Genomic DNA, 18,342 nt, shown 5'->3' on the forward strand with positions numbered 1-18,342 from the left:
CCGTTTTATTTTCCAACAACTTCAATTTTTGATTTAAAAATAATTAGTGCAACATGGTCGTGTAGTGGCTAACGTATTGCCGTTACAGCACCAGCAACGCAGGTTTGATTCCATCCCTGTCTGCAAGGACTTTTAATGTTCTCCCCATAACTGCCTGGGCTTCCTCCCATATTCCAAAGACACACGGGTTGGTGGGTTAATAAGTTACATGGGTATAATTGGGTAGTACAGGCTTGTTCGGCCAGAAGGGCCTGTTACCATGCTGTACTCTGAAGAAAGAAGTAAAAACGGAAGCATAGATACAGCAGAGCAAACAAGGATAATGTTTGAAGAGCTGGGCCATGGGAAGAAATGAGTGAGAACGGACACAATAGGCATATTGACCCACTTGTCTCACATAAATTCCTCTGATTCTGAGACTATATTCTAACTGACAGTTCCCCCTCAACACCAGATAATGCTAGTCTAACACACCAGTGAAGATCAGCAGACTGGAACGATAGGGATCTAATTAGTTTGTGGAAACATAGTTAATGGTGCATGGCCTCAAAGTTTCCTTTTGACTTCAACAGAACAACATTATTTTCCCAGAGAGTGGTTTGGCACGCTGCTTTGAGACCAGGCACTTTGTCCTTGGAGCAGCCATTTTGAAATCTCCGCCATTTTATACAGGCCACCATCGCAGATTCAGTGCTACTGCTTGTATGTGGTATTGCCTCATCCCATGCTGGTGCTGAGGCGGCTCTGGTTTTGGTTGCACCTTTGAAGAAGCCTTTCTCCCCTTTACAAGCTATGCTGTTTCAATATGTCTATTTAGGCAGGGTTTCCAGTCCTTCTGGGCCTAGTTTATAATCTTCATGAGGAAGATCATTGGATCCTTCAGAAAAAGTGTGCTTCACATTGCCTTGTTGCTTTGTGACAGCCCTACAATGTAATACTCAAAGTACTATATACAGTGGATTCCAGCTAATTGGGGCAGCCATTTATGTGGGGCAACTCTTAAAAGAACAAAAGACTAAATCAAGAAGATAGCCAGGATTCCCTTTGTCTATTTGGGATAATATGCCACTTAACTGGGGCCGAAGACTGTTGCCAAACAGTTTCTAACTAGCATCAATCGAGCACACTTATGTGGCTGTTTAAACCATGCTTAGAGCAATTAGTTTTTAAATAGCATCAGTCGCATGTGTTGTGTTCAAGAAGCAGTGATATTTGTCACTGACAATTGGCGAGAAATAAGCTGTGAGAAATTCAGAACCGTTTTGTTCACTGTGGTTTCAAGCATTCAGACTTGGAGATGCCAGAAATGGGTGGGAGTGTAATTTCAATACTTCAACAAGTTAGGAATTATGAAGGTATCAACAATCATCTTGAATGTTACAATGAAAATTAAGATTTGGAGGATGCAATCATCAAAAGCATTGTACGAAGGTAGTCTATTATCTACTTTTCCACTGGTTTTGTTAATTTACAGACAATTGAAACATGGCAGCGTACACTGGATTAACACATCCATTGATAACTATTAGGAATAAATACTCAGCTTTCTAGTTCTGTAGAGGTATTGGTAGTATTCTAATTCGTTCTGCATTTCATTTTAATACATAGTTTGTTACTCAGTTAAATGGTAGTTCATCTTTTTTTTACAGCTTTTAACTATTTCCATGAAACTTTGGTTAATTAGGACAGCTGCTTAATTGGGCCAAAATGTACTGGTCCTGTTGTGTCTCAATTAACTGGATTAGATTTTATATATTAAGTGGTGCATAAAGGGAGCAAAAATAATGAGGTAGTGTTCATGGATTGGTTCATTGTAATTTCAGAAATCTGATGGTGGAGGGGAAGAAGCTGTTCTTAAAACATTGAGTGTGTGTCCTCCCCCCTGATGGTAGCAATGAGAAGAGGACATGTGCTGAGTGATGGTGGGGAGGGGGGGTCCCTAATGATGGATGTTTCGCTTTCAAGGCATTGCCTTTTGAAGATGTTCTTGATGCTGGGAAGGCAAATGCCCATGATGGAGCTGGCCGAGTTTGCAACCCTCTGCAGCTTTTTCCGACCCTGCACAGTGGCCGCTCCATACAAGATGGTGGTGCCGCCTGACGGCACTAACAGGGACTGTGTCTTCTGCTCCTCAGTAAGACACACTGTCCTACGCATGAGGGAGATCACAGAAGTCGATGTGTACGTCCTCTTAAGAAATTAAAGCTTGGGTTCTATTACAATCACATATGTCATCTACCTTCAGTGGTAACCTTCCCCGTTCCTTCCTCCCCTCCCACTAAGTCAAATACAAACCTATCCAAGGATTGCTGACACGTAGTGCAGGGTTATCACTGGGCGCACATAAGCAGCTACCAACAGCTCTGCGGACAAATCGGAAGCAGTGAGATTACACCAAGATGTAAACTGTAAGAAGCCACCTGCAGAAATTTCATGGACACAAATGGACGTCCCCCAGGAGCAATCCAGCCATCTTTATACAGCTGTGAACTGTGAAACAGAGAAGTGAATGGGCAGTTGTCTCCTCAGGAGCAGGGCAACTTTGCATAATTTCTCCTCTCGTGCTCAGGATCAGACACACGACAGTGTAGAAGCATCCAGCTACAACAGCAGTCAGTGGGTATATTTAAAGCGGAGGTTGATAGGTTCATGATTAGTCAGAGCATCAAAAGTTACAGGGAGAAGGCTGGAGAATGGAGCTGAGGGGGGTAGTAGATCAGCCATGATGGAATGGCAGGGTTGACTTGATGGGCTGAATGGCCGGATTCTGCTTCTATGCCTGTATCCAGGAATACAGCAGCACACTCTCTTAAAACGTAAGCTCTTCCTGCCTAAAACAGTGCTCAGGCAATTATTGAACGTGGAGGAGAGATGGAAATTGTGACGGTATTGGCGTCAGAAATGGTTGTTGAAGAGGAAGGCAACATTCTCTCTAATTCTTTTACAGATGCCCAGATACTCTGAGCAGGAAATTCTTACATGGACTGAACACTGGATAGCACTTTAAAGGCTTTTTTTGTAATATGCATACTATGAATATCTAGAATGAAAACTGAAAAGTCACATACTATTGATTTTATTTATTAATTGAAAGGTATTATGAAATGTAGTACAAGAAAAGAAAATCTTCCACATTTTATAAACGCTTTTCCAGCTGCATCCAATGTCCAGCAGTGTCGCAACAAAGGCTATGCGCGCAGGAGTATTTGAGCTACTGTGTGGTTGAGCACCGCACAGCTGAGGGAATCGTGGCTGCAGAAGGGTCTAAGCCAAGGGTACAGCAACGTGGTGATTATATTTGGTGCACAAGTAATCTGGAGTGTATGGGGGGTCCAAAGAGGCATACAGGTATCCAGTCCAGGGTAGCTCATTCAGCTTTGGTCCCTACCAGACACTGAGCTCTCAGTGGCTCCAAGTAACTTTTTGCATGTGACGGCGGCCACACCCCAGTACATCACCTCGACAAGCGGGCTAAATCAAGTGAGGGTAGCTGGCAGGCCTCATACCCCAGTGGGATCCAACAGCGTGAAGGTGCTTCTGCAGCTCTTCGTGGAGAGCAAAGGGCACGGCAAGACATGGCCATCCGACACAACCAAGGAAGACCTCAGTTCTGAGAACTACTTTTACCACTGGGATTGAAATTGCTAGGCCGAGAAAGTGGAACCATCCCAGTGCAATGACTTTTCCCCTCTAAAGACTCTCCCACATGGGTTTCAAAACTGTCATCACTGGACTCAACGGGCAACCAAAATCACAAGAAATCCAGTAAGATTGCTTCCATGACAATCTGAATTCAGTTTTAAAAATACGCTGGAATGTAGTAATGCTTGCCAATGCTGCAGATATAGATTTCAGAGAAAGCGAATCCTGTTAAGATCTGTGCCCTGAGATAACTCTGGAAGAACACAAGATTAACTCTGGTCATCTGCCCACCTCCTTCAGCACAGGTTCTGATCTCACGGAGATCTATGAATAGGCAATTGAATGCATGAGCAGACTTGACATTGGTCATTTTACATACATTATCCATTTGTATACAACTACTGGATTCTGGCACAATGAGAGAATGCAGTCCAATTTGGCGAACACATTATGTGGTTAAACAAACTTTTACAAGTCACTGACCTTCAAACTTTTACAAGCCCCCTCCCCTTTAATTCGATGTGATGAGTTTAAGGGAGTACCCTCTATTTCAGCTCTTCAGAAATATGAATGGGAGCAGAAAATGAACTATCCTGCCCATCTTATCCACAGAGGCCAAAGAAGATACACTTAAGATCCTCCTGACTCTCAACTCGCAATCCATGAGCCTGTTCAAGTGCCTCTCCGGGTACTTTGGCAACGTAATGATAGGTTCTGCCCCCTGCACCCTTCTGGAAGTATGTTTGAGACTCCCATTTCCCTAAAGGTGAAAATAAACACTCACAACCTCTTCTTTCAGTTCCATAAGTTTTCTTCTGAGTTACTGATCATTCTGACAGGAAAATACAGCCTTGTCTGTTCATTTTGTCCAGGCTTCTCATAATTTTAGGCCTCTCGATTAAAAAGAGCCCTAATTGAGCCAGTTTTGGGCCCCTTATTTAAGAAAGGACATGCTGGCATTAGAGAGGGTCCAGAGGAAGTTCACGAGAATGATCCCAGGAATGAAAGGGTCTACATAGGAGAGAGTTTTGTGGCACTGGGCCTGTACTTGCCAGAGTTCAGAAGAATGAGGAGGATCTCATCGAGATCTATTGAATATTGAAAGGACTAGAGAGTGGACGTGAAGAGAATGTTTCCCATAGTGGGGAGTCGAGGACCACAGGGCACAGCCTCAGAAAAGAGGCACAGCCCTTTAGAATGAAGATGAGGAGGAATTTCTTTAGCCAGAGGCTAGTCACTCTGTGGAATTTATTGCCACAGATGGCTGTGGAAGCCAAGTAATTGGTATATTTAAAGCGGAGGGTGATAGGTTCTCTATTAGTTAAGGGCGTCAAAGGTTACAGGAAGAAGGCAGGAGCACGGGGTTGAGGGGGATAATAAATCAGCCATGATGGAATGGTGGAGCAGACTTGATGCTCCTGAAAAGTCCTCCAGTGCTTGCAACATTCTCGTAAATCAACACGGCATCCTTTCCACTGATTGTCACATCATAGTGTACTGGACAGAACTGTGCACAGTACCAACACATACAAACAAGCTGGATGAACTCAGCAGGTCAGGCAGCATCCGTTCATCCAGCTTATTTGTATGTGTTGATCTGACCACAGCCTCTGCAGTGTACTTTGTGTGCACAGTATCAACTGCCAATGAAGTTAACGTTCAGGTTAACCATTATATTTGGTCTCACCCACTGAATTCAGCTTGTCATTTTGCCCTCATGCAATGGGGTTGAACTTTCCTGATCAGCCTGCCACGTGGACTTACGTCAGAAACCTCTTAAAATCCATTCAGATGCCATAAAGTACAATACCCACAACCTGCCCTTGTTCCACAGTACAGGCCCTTTGGCCCAAAAAGTTGTACTGACCCTTTAACCTACACCAAAGCCAATCTAACCCTTCCCTCCCACATACTCCTCCACATTTCTTTCATCCATGTGCCTAAGAATCTCTTAAATGTCCCTAATGTACCTTCCTCTGTCACCACACTCCATGCACCTACCACTCTAAAAAAAAACTTAACTCTGACATGCCCTCTATATCTTAAAGTTACGTCCTTTGTATTTCCACACTGAGAAACAGTATCTTGTGAACATTACATTCCCTCTTCAAAAATTACCATCTTCTAAAAAATACAACCCTTTCTTAACAAAACCAAAAGGCCTTATTTCATCTATGCTCTTCTCACTGTTGAGTAAATTCTTTAACCAGTTAACTGCCCACCACCAAACGCCTCCTAGAGGCAAGAATGGTTTGAGACAAGGTGTGATCCAGTTATTGGGTAGTACAGCATTGAAACACGCTCTTCAGCCTAATTCATCCATGCCAACCATGATGTACATCTAAGCTATTTCCATTTGCCCATGTATCACCCATTCCCTCATGTCATAAACACTTCTTCAGCTGCCATAATATTATCTCTGTTAATGTGCTGTTTTACTTATTTTTTATTTTTATTTTATTGAGATACAGTGCCTAGTAGACCCTTCCAACCCTGCAAGCGGTGCCGCCTAGCAACTCCAAGCCTAATCATGGGGCAACTTACAACGCCAGGCTAATCTACCATCAGTCCTGATGAAGGGTCTCGACTGTTTACTCCATCACATAGACGCTGCCTGAATTTCCAGCATCTGCAGCCTTTCTCGTGTTTACGCCTTTGGACTGTGGGATGAAACCGTAAGCACCCGGAAGAAACCCATGTGGTCACGGGAAGAACGTTAAAACTCCTTACATGCAGAGCCAGCAATTAAACCCGGGTAACCTGTACTGTAAAGTGTTTTGCTGACCACTTTGCCATTGTGCCGCCTTGCAGAAGTTCCTTGTAGGAACTCACCAGCTACCCCATTCTAGCCATTTCTACACATAAAGACAAATGTCTCTGAAGTTAATGAATAACTTTTGCTTGTAACCCCATTCCCCATATAGATTATTCACAACATTTGTATAAATTGCATAATTGCATGTTCTCACCTGAACAAGGGCCTCTTTACAGATCTTAACCAAGGTTGAGATGTTTGTAGACCTTGAGTTTGGTTGAGATCTACAAAGAATTGAGTCATTATTACTGTCCACCTCCTTGGCGATGGTATTGGACTGCCACTTCTCTGCACAAAAGTACCTCTTGGATTGTTTTCAGAACACACACTCAAAGAAATGAACTTTCCTGAAGCCCTTGTGAGTTCTCATTAGATTTTCTGTATGATCTATCTCTATGTAGGCTGCTTCAATCATTTGGTGCTTGAACTTTGTAACAACACTTGTACCACAAGTTGGGCTTTCTTGTGGTTAATAGCTCTCAGTTAAATCATGCATTGCTGCTATATTGTTGTACGGGGAGTGACAGGAAATGCAAAAATCCATCAAAAATGTTTAAGAGTTTAAGAGTTGAAGGAAGGAGCCTGGTATTTTAGGTGCAGTGACATCATTTTTAAATACCCTCATCTATATCTTCTATATCATAGTCATAGTTCAGAGTTTCTTCATGGACTAGTGTGTCTTTGCTGAGCATCAAGGTCTAAGGGTCAAATGAGAAGTCCGGAAGTCGAGGCCTGAGTGAATGAATCTCTGCAAGTCGTCTGGTGAAATCAAACTGCAGCACCTGTAAGCGCATGTCCGCTGGAGGGTGAAGGCCAGAGACAGCCTGCCCTGGGCTTAGAGGACTGTGTTTGAGCATGGGTGGGAGGGAGGGACGTGGCTTGTTTGCCTGCTGTTGCTTTGTAGCTCGTTGAGTTCTGTTTGGTTGTGTTTTGTACTGTTCTGCCAAGTTATGTTGTCGCCAGAAATGCGGGCTACCTCCAACTCACCCTTGGTTATGAACGCTAAGGACGCATTTCACTGCGTGTTTCGAAGTAACTATGATAACTAAACTGGAGTCTTGGATCTTAGATTTATATGGTACAGAAAGAGGCCTTTCAGCCCACTGAGATCCTGCTGATCATCGAAAACCCATGTAAATGATAAAGTGTAAGATCATGACAAGATAGACAGTAAGACCAGGAGTTCCTTATTGTACAAAAGGCCTGCTCAGGGGTCTGATAAAAGTGGGGTAGAAACTGTCCTTGAGCTTGGTGGCACGTGCTTTCAGGCTTTTGTATCTTCTGTCCAATTGGGGGGTGGAAAAGAGAGAAGGTCTGAGGTGGGTGGGGTCCTTGATTTTCAAGAAAGGAGGGGGAGAGAAAACAGGGAATTATAGACCGGTTAGCCTGACGTCAGTGGTGGGAAAGATGTTGGAGTCAATTATAAAAGAGGAAATTACGACACATTTGGATAACAGTAGAAGGATCAGTCCGAGTCAGCATGGATTTATGAAGGGAAAATCATGCTTGACTAATCTTCTGGAGTTTTTTGAGGATGTAACTATGAAAATGGACAAGGGAGAGCCAGTGGATGTAGTGTACTTGGACTTCCAGAAAGCTTTTGATAAAGTCCCACATAGGAGATTAGTGGGCAAAATTAGGGCACATGGTATTGGGGGCAGAGTACTGACATGGATTGAAAATTGGCTGGCTGACAGAAAACAAAGAGTAGTGATTAACGGGTCCCTTTCGGAATGGCAGGCTGTGACCAGTGGGGTACCACAAAGTTCGGTGCTGGGACCACAGCTGTTTACAATATACATTAATGGTTTAGATGAAGGGATTAAAAGTAACATTAGCAAATTTGCTGATGACACAAAGCTGGGTGGCAGTGTGAAATGTCAGGAGCATGTTATGAGAATGCAGGGTGACTTGGACAGGTTGGGTGAGTGGGCAAATGTATGGCAGATGCAGTTTAATGTGGATAAATGTGAGGTTATCCACTTTGGTGGCAAGAACAGGAAGGCAGATTACTATTCAAATGGAGTCAAGTTAGGAAAAGGGGAAGTACAACGAGATCTAGGTGTTCTTGTACATCAGTCAATGAAAGCAAGCATGCAGGTACAGCAGGCAGTGAAGAAAGCTAATGGCATGCTGGCCTTTATAACAAGAGGAATTGAGTATAGGAGTAAAGAGGTCCTTCTGCAGCTGTACAGGACCCTGGTGAGACCCCGCCTGGAGTATTGTGTGCAGTTTTGGTCTCCAAATTTGAGGAAGGACATTCTTGCTATTGAGGGAGTGTAGCATAGGTTCACAAGGTTAATTCCTGGAATGGCGGGACAGTCATATGTTGAAAGATTGGACTGACTGGGCTTGTATACACTGGAATTTAGAAGGATGAGAGGGGATCTGATTGAAACATATAAGATTATTAAGGGATTGGACACACTGGAGGCAGGAAACATGTTCCCGCTGATGGATGAGTCCAGAACTACAGGCCACAGTTTAAGAATAAGGGGTAGGCCATTTACAACAGAGATGCAGATAAACTTTTTCATCCAGAGAGTGGTGGATATGTGGAATGCTCTGCCCCAGAAGGCAGTGTAGGCCAAGTCTCTGGATGCATTCAACAGAGAGTTAAATAGAGCTCTTATAGATAGCGGGGTCAAGGGATATGGGGAGAGGGCAGGAACAGGGTACTGATTGTGTATGATCAGCCATGATCACAGTGAATGGCGGTGCTGGCTAGAAGGGCCGAATGGCCTACTCCTGCCCCTACTGTCTATTGTCTATTATAGAGGCAGTGAGAAGTTTAGACAGATTCCACAGAATCCTTTGATGTGCTGAGCTGGGTCTGTATGGCAGCGTGGTGAGATTGTAGATGGCAGCTGAAAATCTGCCTACACTCCACACTAACTGGAGCTGACTGCACGTGGTATGACGTCACAATGTAGTAACAAAGGTGAACAACAATCTCCCCGAGGCCCTTCATAGCTGCTTCACTGGGTTTGAAACAGGTTTTGTACTCAGTGGAAATGAAGCAATAAGAATTTATCAGGGGCGAGCCAAGAGTGGATGCACTACTGGCAGAGTGACCCAGCAATCCGCAGAGGTCATTAACAAATGTTTACTACGGAAAACAACGAGAGTATCTCCCTCTACTGATTCATCACCTACCCATACCCCAACACAAGACTGCGAGCAGAAAGAGAGGGGGGGCAGGTGACTGAGTGACAGGACAAGTGAGTGGTTATGTGAGAGGGACTGTGCGGGCAAGCATGAGACTGCCAGAGAGAGACAGCGAGAGTGAGAGAGAGAGAGAGAGAGAGAGAGAGAGAGAGAGAGAGAGAGACAGAGACAGAGATAGACAGATAGAGAAAGAGAGAGAGAGACGCACAGAGACAGACACATAGAGACAGAAAGAGAAACAGAGAGAGAGAGAGAGAGAGCGAAAGAGAGAGACAGAAACAGAGAGCCAAATGGAGAGACAACCAGCAAGAGAGAGAGACAGAGAGCCAGAGGGAGAGGGACAGAGACAAAGAGATAGACAGAAACAGAGACAGAGACTGACAGGGAGACAGAGCACAAATATATCTCAGGCATATGTTATTGTTAAATCATATACAGAGGAAAGAGCCTCCCATCACTGGCCACCACACAAGGGCAACAAACCATCAATGGACATTTCAATCAGCCTTGGAGTTTCCGACTACTACTGATGCTGGCTTTTTATTCTAAATCATTTACACTTACATTCCCAAATGTCAAATACCTGCTGGACCGAGTTGTGCTGAGATGCTACAATCTCAATACAGCGATTCTGGACAACATATTCAATGCCGAATTCACAAAAGGCTGGAAATTTTTAAAAAATACATTCTGCAATTCCCACCTTTCTGCCTGGGTTTAATTAAAAACCTTAAGCTGAATTTCTACAAAAATAGATGATGATTCTGCCACAGCATCTGCTCAGCGCCAAGAGGACAAGCAGGAAGGAGGAGAGAAATGTGTTTGCAACTTTAACCCATTGTTGAGAAACACTTGTGGTCCATCAGTTCACCCATGGTGGACGTGTCAGGGTCCAGGCCTTACACACTGCCTCAACAGAGCAGAGTGCCTGTGCCTTCGAACTGCAGCTGAGGGCATACATGCATGACTTCACTCTCCCGGAGCTGACAGGTCACTTCCGAGCAGGCAGCTTCAAGTGAGACCTCTGCTGAGGCCCCAAGTTTCAGACAGGAAATTTCAGACAACAGCAACATCCCCCCCCCCCCACCCCCTCCTGGGGCAAATCCAAACACTCTGATACAAAATGGCCCCTCTATATTTACTGTAGGGCCAGTAACCCTACCTCTCGCAGAGAGCTGTTCCTGTCTCCCCCACCTCCCCCCTCCGTCAAAAGAGGCCCCTATCATAAGAACATAAGAACAGAAGAAATAGGCGCAGTTGTCGGCCATCTGGTCTGTCAAGTCTGCTCTGTCATTCAATAAAATCATGGCCGATCAGGCTGTGGACTCGCCTCCACCTACCTACCTTTCCCCCAGAACCCTTATTTCACCTGCTGTTCAAAAATCTATCTACCTATGTCTTAAATATATTTAACGAGGTAGCCTCTACTGATTCTCTGGGCAGAGAATTCCTCACATTCACCATTCTCTGGAAAGAAAAACATTTCTCCTCATACCAAACTGAGCAATCTCTAACCCTTAAACACAAAGTGCAAAGTAATTTGTTATTATCAAAGTACATCTATGTCACTGTATACAACCCTGAGATTCATTTTCTTGCTGGCAGTCATAGCAAATCTATAGAATAGTAACTGTTTTTGTGCACTATGCAGTCCTGTGTAGGTCTGTAGTCTAGTGTAGCTTTCTCTGTGTTTTTTTTTACATGGTTCAGTCTAGTTTTTGTACTGTGTCATGTAACACCATGGTCCTGAAAAACGTTGTCTCATTTTTACTATGTACTGTACCAGCAGTTATGGTTGAAATGACAATAAAAGTGACTTGACTTGACTTGAAAACAGGATCAATGAAAGATCAACCAGAGTGCAGAAGACAACACTGTGCAAATGCAAATACAAATAAATTGCAATAAATAAGGAGAACATGAGATAATCAGAGTCTTTAGAATGAGATCATTTGCTGTGGGAACATCTCAATGGATAGACAAGTTTGTTCAAGACCCTGATGATTGTGGGGTGGTAACTGTTTATGGGGAAGCAACTACACCCCATCAAAATTAACTTACCTTCTGACCAAACCTGACTGACCCTCACCCCTTCAAAGACCATTCCTCTTGCCAAGTGTCTGACATAATTACCCCTGCCCATCCAACTGACATGACCAATCCTGCTTCTCCCCCACACATCCCACCCCACCCATCACAGGCACAAGTGGTCCCAACGCCAAGGACATCTACAAGAGGCACTGCCTCAAGGAGGTGGCAGCCATTACTAAGGACTCTCACCATCTGGGACGTGCCCTCTTCTCATGTCTACCATCAAGGAGGAGGTACAGAAGCCCAAAGACACACACTCAGTGACAGCAAATTCATGAATGGTCCATGAACCCATAAATATTCCTCTATTTTTATGGAACTTATAGTAGCTTGTTATATCTACACTGTATAACAGCCACGAAACAGCAAATTTCACGACTTAGATCAGTGATAAAGGTCCCAGCACCAATCTATGTTGTGTCACACTTGAGGTTGTGTCACAGGCAGGTACGGAGACTCCAATGCAAGGGATAGCAAAAGGCTAAAGAGGTTTGTAGGCCCAGCCAGCCCCATTACAGGCACAATAAACAAATGGTGTGAAAGAGGAATGGTGAGGTAGTGTTCATGAGCCGTTTAGAAATCTGATGGCGGAGGGAAAGAAGTTGTTCGAAAGATTCAAAGTACATTTATTATCAAAGGATGTATGCAGGATTTGTCTCCCCACAGACAGCCATGAAACAAAGAAAAAATGTGGAACCTGTTCAAAGAAACACAACAAACCCCGATCACGCAAGAAAAACAAATCTCGTAAATGGCTAAAGGAAACAAGTGAAAAACAAAGTATAAAACATCAAACCAGAAAGTCAACGAGACGATCCAGGAATGTTCAGTTTCAGCTCAGTTCAGTTCAGTCTAGTGCTGTGTCGTTTGTTGACAACAGGCCACAGAGCCAGTCCACCCCGATCAAAAACGCACAAAATAGCAACAAAAAAAGAGCAACCAGAAAGCAGGAACACATCATAAAGTGAACTCCAGAGTTCAGTCAACAAACCACAAAAATTCAACCTTGCCCAAGATCCAAGACACTTTTTGTCCCTCTTCCCTCCGGGAGAAGGTTCAGGAGCATGAAGATTCGTACGGCCAGATTTGGGAACAGCTTCTTTCCAACTGTGATAAGACTGCTGAACGGATCCTGACCCGGATCTGGGCCGTACCTTCCAAATATCCGGACCTGACTTGCACTACCCTTACTTTCCCTTTTCTATTTTCTAATTATGATTTATAATTTAAATTTTTATAATATTTATTTTGATTTGTACTTCAGGGAGCGCGAAGCGCAGAATCAAATATCGCTGTGATGATTGTACGCTCTAGTATCAATTGTTTGGTGACAATAAAGTAATAAAGTAAAGACTCTGGCACCAACTCAAGCCCACCAAGCTAGTCTCATTTGCCCATTATCCCTCTGTACCCATCCTATCCCGTGTCCTTATCCAAACATTATTGTACCTGCCTCAACCACTTCCTTGAGCATCTCTTTCCATACCCAGTCAGCCCTTTACACAGAGAAGTTGCCTCTCGCCTCCCTTTTAAACCTTTCCCTTCGCACTTTAAAACGATGCCCTCTAGTTTTCAGTTCCCCTTCACTTGGAAAAAGACTGCATGCCTTCACTCTGTATATGGTTTTTTTTACACGTCTGCCAGGATTCCCCCTCAACCACCCACGTTCAAAGGAATAAAGTCCCGGGAAAGGAACAGTTCATGTGTTCTCATCCTTATTTGGGTGAGCAGTTCTGTGAGACTATCTGAAGCTTGGACTATGCCCAAGCACTGAGGGCTACCTGGCACCTCCCCCGCCCCCCCCCCCCCCCCCCACTCATGAGTTCCTTTCCTCCAGTTGATTAGCCCACTGGCCAGCAGTTTCTAGGCATTCTACCATGTCTGATCAGTTGCCATGGAAACAGGGCCCAGCAGGCAGTAGCACCTTCAGGAAAAGAGGGGGAAGTTATTTCTAGGCCGTATAAAAGGGGTGGGAGGGGGATTCAGGAAACAAAACCAAAATATAAGTGGAAGCTCAATCACCCTTAGAGAGCTCTTCAGCTCAAATCAGGGTTTTTGTCTTTTAGGATCTGACAGGAAAAAGGAAACTAGCTTCCCGTTTCAGAAAACCACACATTATTCTTCTGGTCTTGATTTCAGTTGCTTAGATTGGCTTCCCGGTTCCAGTGCCATGGACCGAGGTCGCCTTTCGGCTGTGTCTTTATCTCAGTTAGGGAGAGAAGCAAAGGGAGTTTAAAATGGCGGTCCAGCTTACACAAACTACACAGACAGCCACCTCACTAACCCGCCAACATTGCAGGCTTTTTAAATTTCATTCCCTGGCCGTTTATTTCTGCGTTAAAGGAGTCACTTGGTCAAAACAAACTTTTATTTAGTATAATTTTAAAACTGCACTATTGAACGGGGCTCTTTGGCTCTGATCTCTGGTGAAGTTGGGCACTTATATAAGTCTCTGGCTGAATCACAAGCACCTTACAGTGAATTAATTTGGAAGACTAGTTCATTGTTGCACTGTAGGGAACAGCAGCTAATTTGTACTCAGCCAGCTCCTACAAAAGAGCAACGCACTAACAAATAATCTGCACTAATGCAATTGGGGACAAAATATTGGCCAGAATGTTGTGATTAACTTACACCCCTTCTACAAAAATAGCACCATGAAATATTTTTCAACCACCTAAGATAGCAGCTATCTTGAGGCCACGTCGTTGCTCAGAGGCAGCGCTCCAATCAGTTCGGTTCACCTTTAGTACTTCTCGAAGGCCAGCTTCGATTTTGGCACTCAAATCTCTGGAGCGGGGGACTTGAGCCCTCAACCTTCCAATTGTGAAGCGAGAAGCACTACAGATCAGGCCACAGCTGTTGCAGAGCAGAGGCTTCCTCATCCAAGGAGAAATTCTTCACTTTGACGGGCAATTTGAACACAGCAGGTGGCAACTAAACAAGCTGATCCACGAGAGCAACTCAGATGGGCTTTGACAGCCAAATGCAGGAGCCACGATTAATTATTGTTCCCAGTTTTGTACCCTTTTCTCTAACCCAGCCCTCCCCTCCACCACCTGCAGGACTCCTAGGTACAATGTCACAATGACCAAGCCTGCTTAGGGTCACCTACAGAGATCAGCACCCAAACCTGGAACCTCGCCAACCTGGTAACATGGCAGTTTCCAGGTTAGTTAGGGCAACACTTTGAACCTTGCTGTGAGGTTGGTGGAAGTACACACACACAAAATGCTGGAGGATCGCAGCAGGTCAGGCAGCATCCATGAAAATGAAGCATCAGTCTTACGGACAGAGACCCTTCTTCAGGACTAGAAAGGAAGTGGAAGGCACTGTTTGTTATTGAGGGACAGTGCAGAACACGCCAGGACACCAGCATGCAGGGTATTCAACTGAACTTTACTGATAACCCTGCTTTTAATGTACAGGAGCTCCTCCTGTGTGGGAGTGGCTAACTGAGTGGCATAGGTTTAACACTATTACAGACGCCAGCGTAAAGAGGTGGAGGAGGGGAAGGAGGACCAGATAGAGGGTGATACATGAAGCTAGTAACTTCAGAGGTGAAGCAAGTGGAACTCCCCTGCCTCACAGTTCCAAAGTCCCAGGTTCAATCCTGAGCACCAGCTCAGTGTGAAACATACACCTTCTCCCTTGGACTATGTGGGTTTTCACTGGGTTTTCCAGCTTTCTCCCACATCCTCAAGTAAGCTCAATGGCTCTGAAAGATCAATTCCCCCCAAAAAGATCAGGGGAAATTAATGAATGGGTATGATTTTGGGACTGTTTGGGGGACTGAAAATGTTGAGATTTCTCTGAGACAATCCAATTTGACTTCATCTGCGGCTGACCCAGTGCGAGATGAAGAACTGCAGCGTGTTTGTCCTTGCACTCCAGGGCAACATCCCAGGTACCATCAATCTTCAGGCAATGTCACTCAGGGACTTGTGCTAATATTATTTTGTGACTGTATGTGCTATGGTAACTACATTGTGCTGTGTGCTGTGTGCACTGTGTTTCCCACCTTGGTTCCAGAGGGACACTGTTACGTTTATCTGTATACACGTGTATGGTTGAATGACAATTAAACTTAATTTAATCTAACCTGAGAGACAGCATAGGGACCGAATAGCCTCGTCCTATATTTATATATATTATTTGTTTTTCTTTAGAGATACAGCACAAAACAGGCCCTTTTGGCCCAACGAATCGCACTGCCCAGTCACCACTACCCTAATCACACAGGACAATTTATAATGATCAATTAACCGACTAACTGATACGTTTTTGGACTGCGGGAGAAAACGCGCGCGCACACACTGGAAGAACATGCAAATTCTCTTAGAGAGCACGCTGGAACTGAACTCCAATCTCCAACGCCCTGAGCTGTAACTGTGCCGCGCTAACCGCTGCGTTACTGTGGCATCCCTGATAAGGAGATGAACACAAGCACGTACAGCTATGGTCTCCTTTTCTCAGCACACGGATTGTTGGAAGAGGCATTGCTTTTGCTTGTGTGGCTCAATTAGAGCACGAGAACATCAGAAATAGGAGCAGGAGTCGGCTAACTGGCCCGTCGAGCCTGCTCTGCCATTCAATAAGGCTGATCAGACCATGGACTCATCTCCACCCACCTGCCTTTCCCCCATAACCCTTAATTCCCTTACTATACAAAAATCTATCCAACTTTGTCTTAAAAATATTTACTGAGGTAGCTTCCACTGCTTCATTGGGCAGAGAATTCCACTAGATTCACCACTCTCTGAGAAATTGCTGTATTTTGCATAGCTGTACAATATGAGAGTCCTAGGTCACGAGGTTTGATGTTTTGTACTTAATCCTTGATGATCTTTCTGGTCAGCAGAGGAAGCACAGACATCATCTGTTTCTGGTTCCTGAGATTGACTCCGGGGATGGTGGACTTATTGATGAGACTACACTGACAGGGCCTTTACTCCAGGGCCTTTACACAAGGAAGCTGACTCCATTGAACTGGCAATACGTGGACCCTCTGCCTCAGTGGGGCCAAGTTCAAAGTTCATTTATTATCCAAGTATGTATACATTATACAACCTTGAGATTCATCTCCTAACGGGCAGCCATGGAACAAAGAAACCAAAACGAATATATTAAAAAAGACCGTCAAACACCCAATGTGCAGGGGGAAATAAAACAAATCTGTAAACAATAAACGCAAGCAAACAGCATTCTAAAATGGAATCTACAAAGGGAGTCTTTAGTGCAGTGCAGAGCTGAGCTGTGATCTGAACTGGTCTGTCTCTCACCTCAGGCCCCGCCACCCTGACCTTTTCAATCTGGCCCGGCACCGAAATCATCATCCAAACATCGGATTTAGATCTTTGATATGCTCTGGGGCCTGGACCCCACCGCCTTGATTCGACCTGTACCTGACCTTTCCAATTCAGCCCAGCATTTAAACTGTCATTCGTCAAACCATTGGCTCACTGGGGCAAAGTTCTACGTTCGGTCCTGGCCACGGGAGATGTCTGTATGGAGCTTTCATGTTCTCCCTGTGACCACATGGGTTTCCTCCAGCACCTCTGGTTTCCTCCCACGTCCCACTTGTGTGCAGAGTAGCCCACAAATGCCCACTATATATTTCCCCTGGTGTGAATCTGATTCGGGAGTTGATAACATTAAAAAAAAGGGATTAAGTGTAAAGATTGAACCAAATGGATGGGTAATGGTGGGCACATCTTGATGGTCTGAAGGGTCTGTTTCTATATTGTGTGACCCTGAACAAAATTCCTGAGGGTTTTTACAGAGTCAGAGGCACGCCTAACACCTTGATTGGATGAGCTGCGTAGAAAACAGGTGTTAATAAATCTCAAAATAAGGAGTCTGCCACTTGTGACTGAGATGAAAAGAAATTTCTTCACTCAAGGTGGCAAGTCTTTGGTATTCTACCCAAGATGGATGTGGAATTCCAGCCACTGAGTTTACTCAAGATAGGGCTAAACAGATCACAGATCAATACAGCACAGCAAAAGGCCATTTGGCCTACAACATCTACACCAAACACAATGCTGAAGTACAATCTCTTCTGTCTATTCATGATATGAATCCCTCCATATTCATGTGCCTAGCTAAGCCTCTGATAACTTTACAAACTCCTGTCAGGTCTTCCCTCAGCCTCCAACTCCCCAGAAACAAAATAACCTTGGTCCAACCTCTCCTTAGATCTAGTACCCTCTAATCTAGGCAGCATCCTAGTGGACTTGGGCACACTCTCCAAACATTCCACATCCTTCCTGTAAAGTGGAGACCAGAATTGCACACAATGCTCCAAGTAGAATTATAGACATTTCAATATTAAGGATACCGAGGGATAGGAGGCTCGTGCATGAATGTTTGGCCATGAAGTTCAGCCATGAATGATAGAGTAAGCACAAAGAGTTGAATATCCATAGGACCATAGATATAGAAGCAGAATTAGACCATTCAGCCCACAGAATCTGTTCCTCCCTTCCACCATGGCTGATTTATCTTTCTTAACCCATTTCCTTACCTTCTCTCCCATAACCTTTGGCACCCATACTAATCACGAACCTATCAACCCTCCTGATGAAGGGTTTCAGCCCGAAACGATGTCACTACCTCCTCCCATA

The 18,342-nt window shown here is 44.5% G+C and overlaps 1 protein-coding gene across 9 annotated transcripts in view; it reads right to left on the minus strand.

The window, feature by feature from the left end:
• The window catches only part of LOC132399912 (zinc fingers and homeoboxes protein 3-like), a 131,679-nt gene that overhangs the window by 38,374 nt on the left and 74,963 nt on the right, over positions 1–18,342 (minus strand). The window lies entirely within an intron of this gene.

Source organism: Hypanus sabinus, chromosome 9, assembly GCF_030144855.1.
Source record: "Hypanus sabinus isolate sHypSab1 chromosome 9, sHypSab1.hap1, whole genome shotgun sequence".
In the NCBI taxonomy this organism is placed as follows: Eukaryota; Metazoa; Chordata; class Chondrichthyes; order Myliobatiformes; family Dasyatidae; genus Hypanus; species Hypanus sabinus.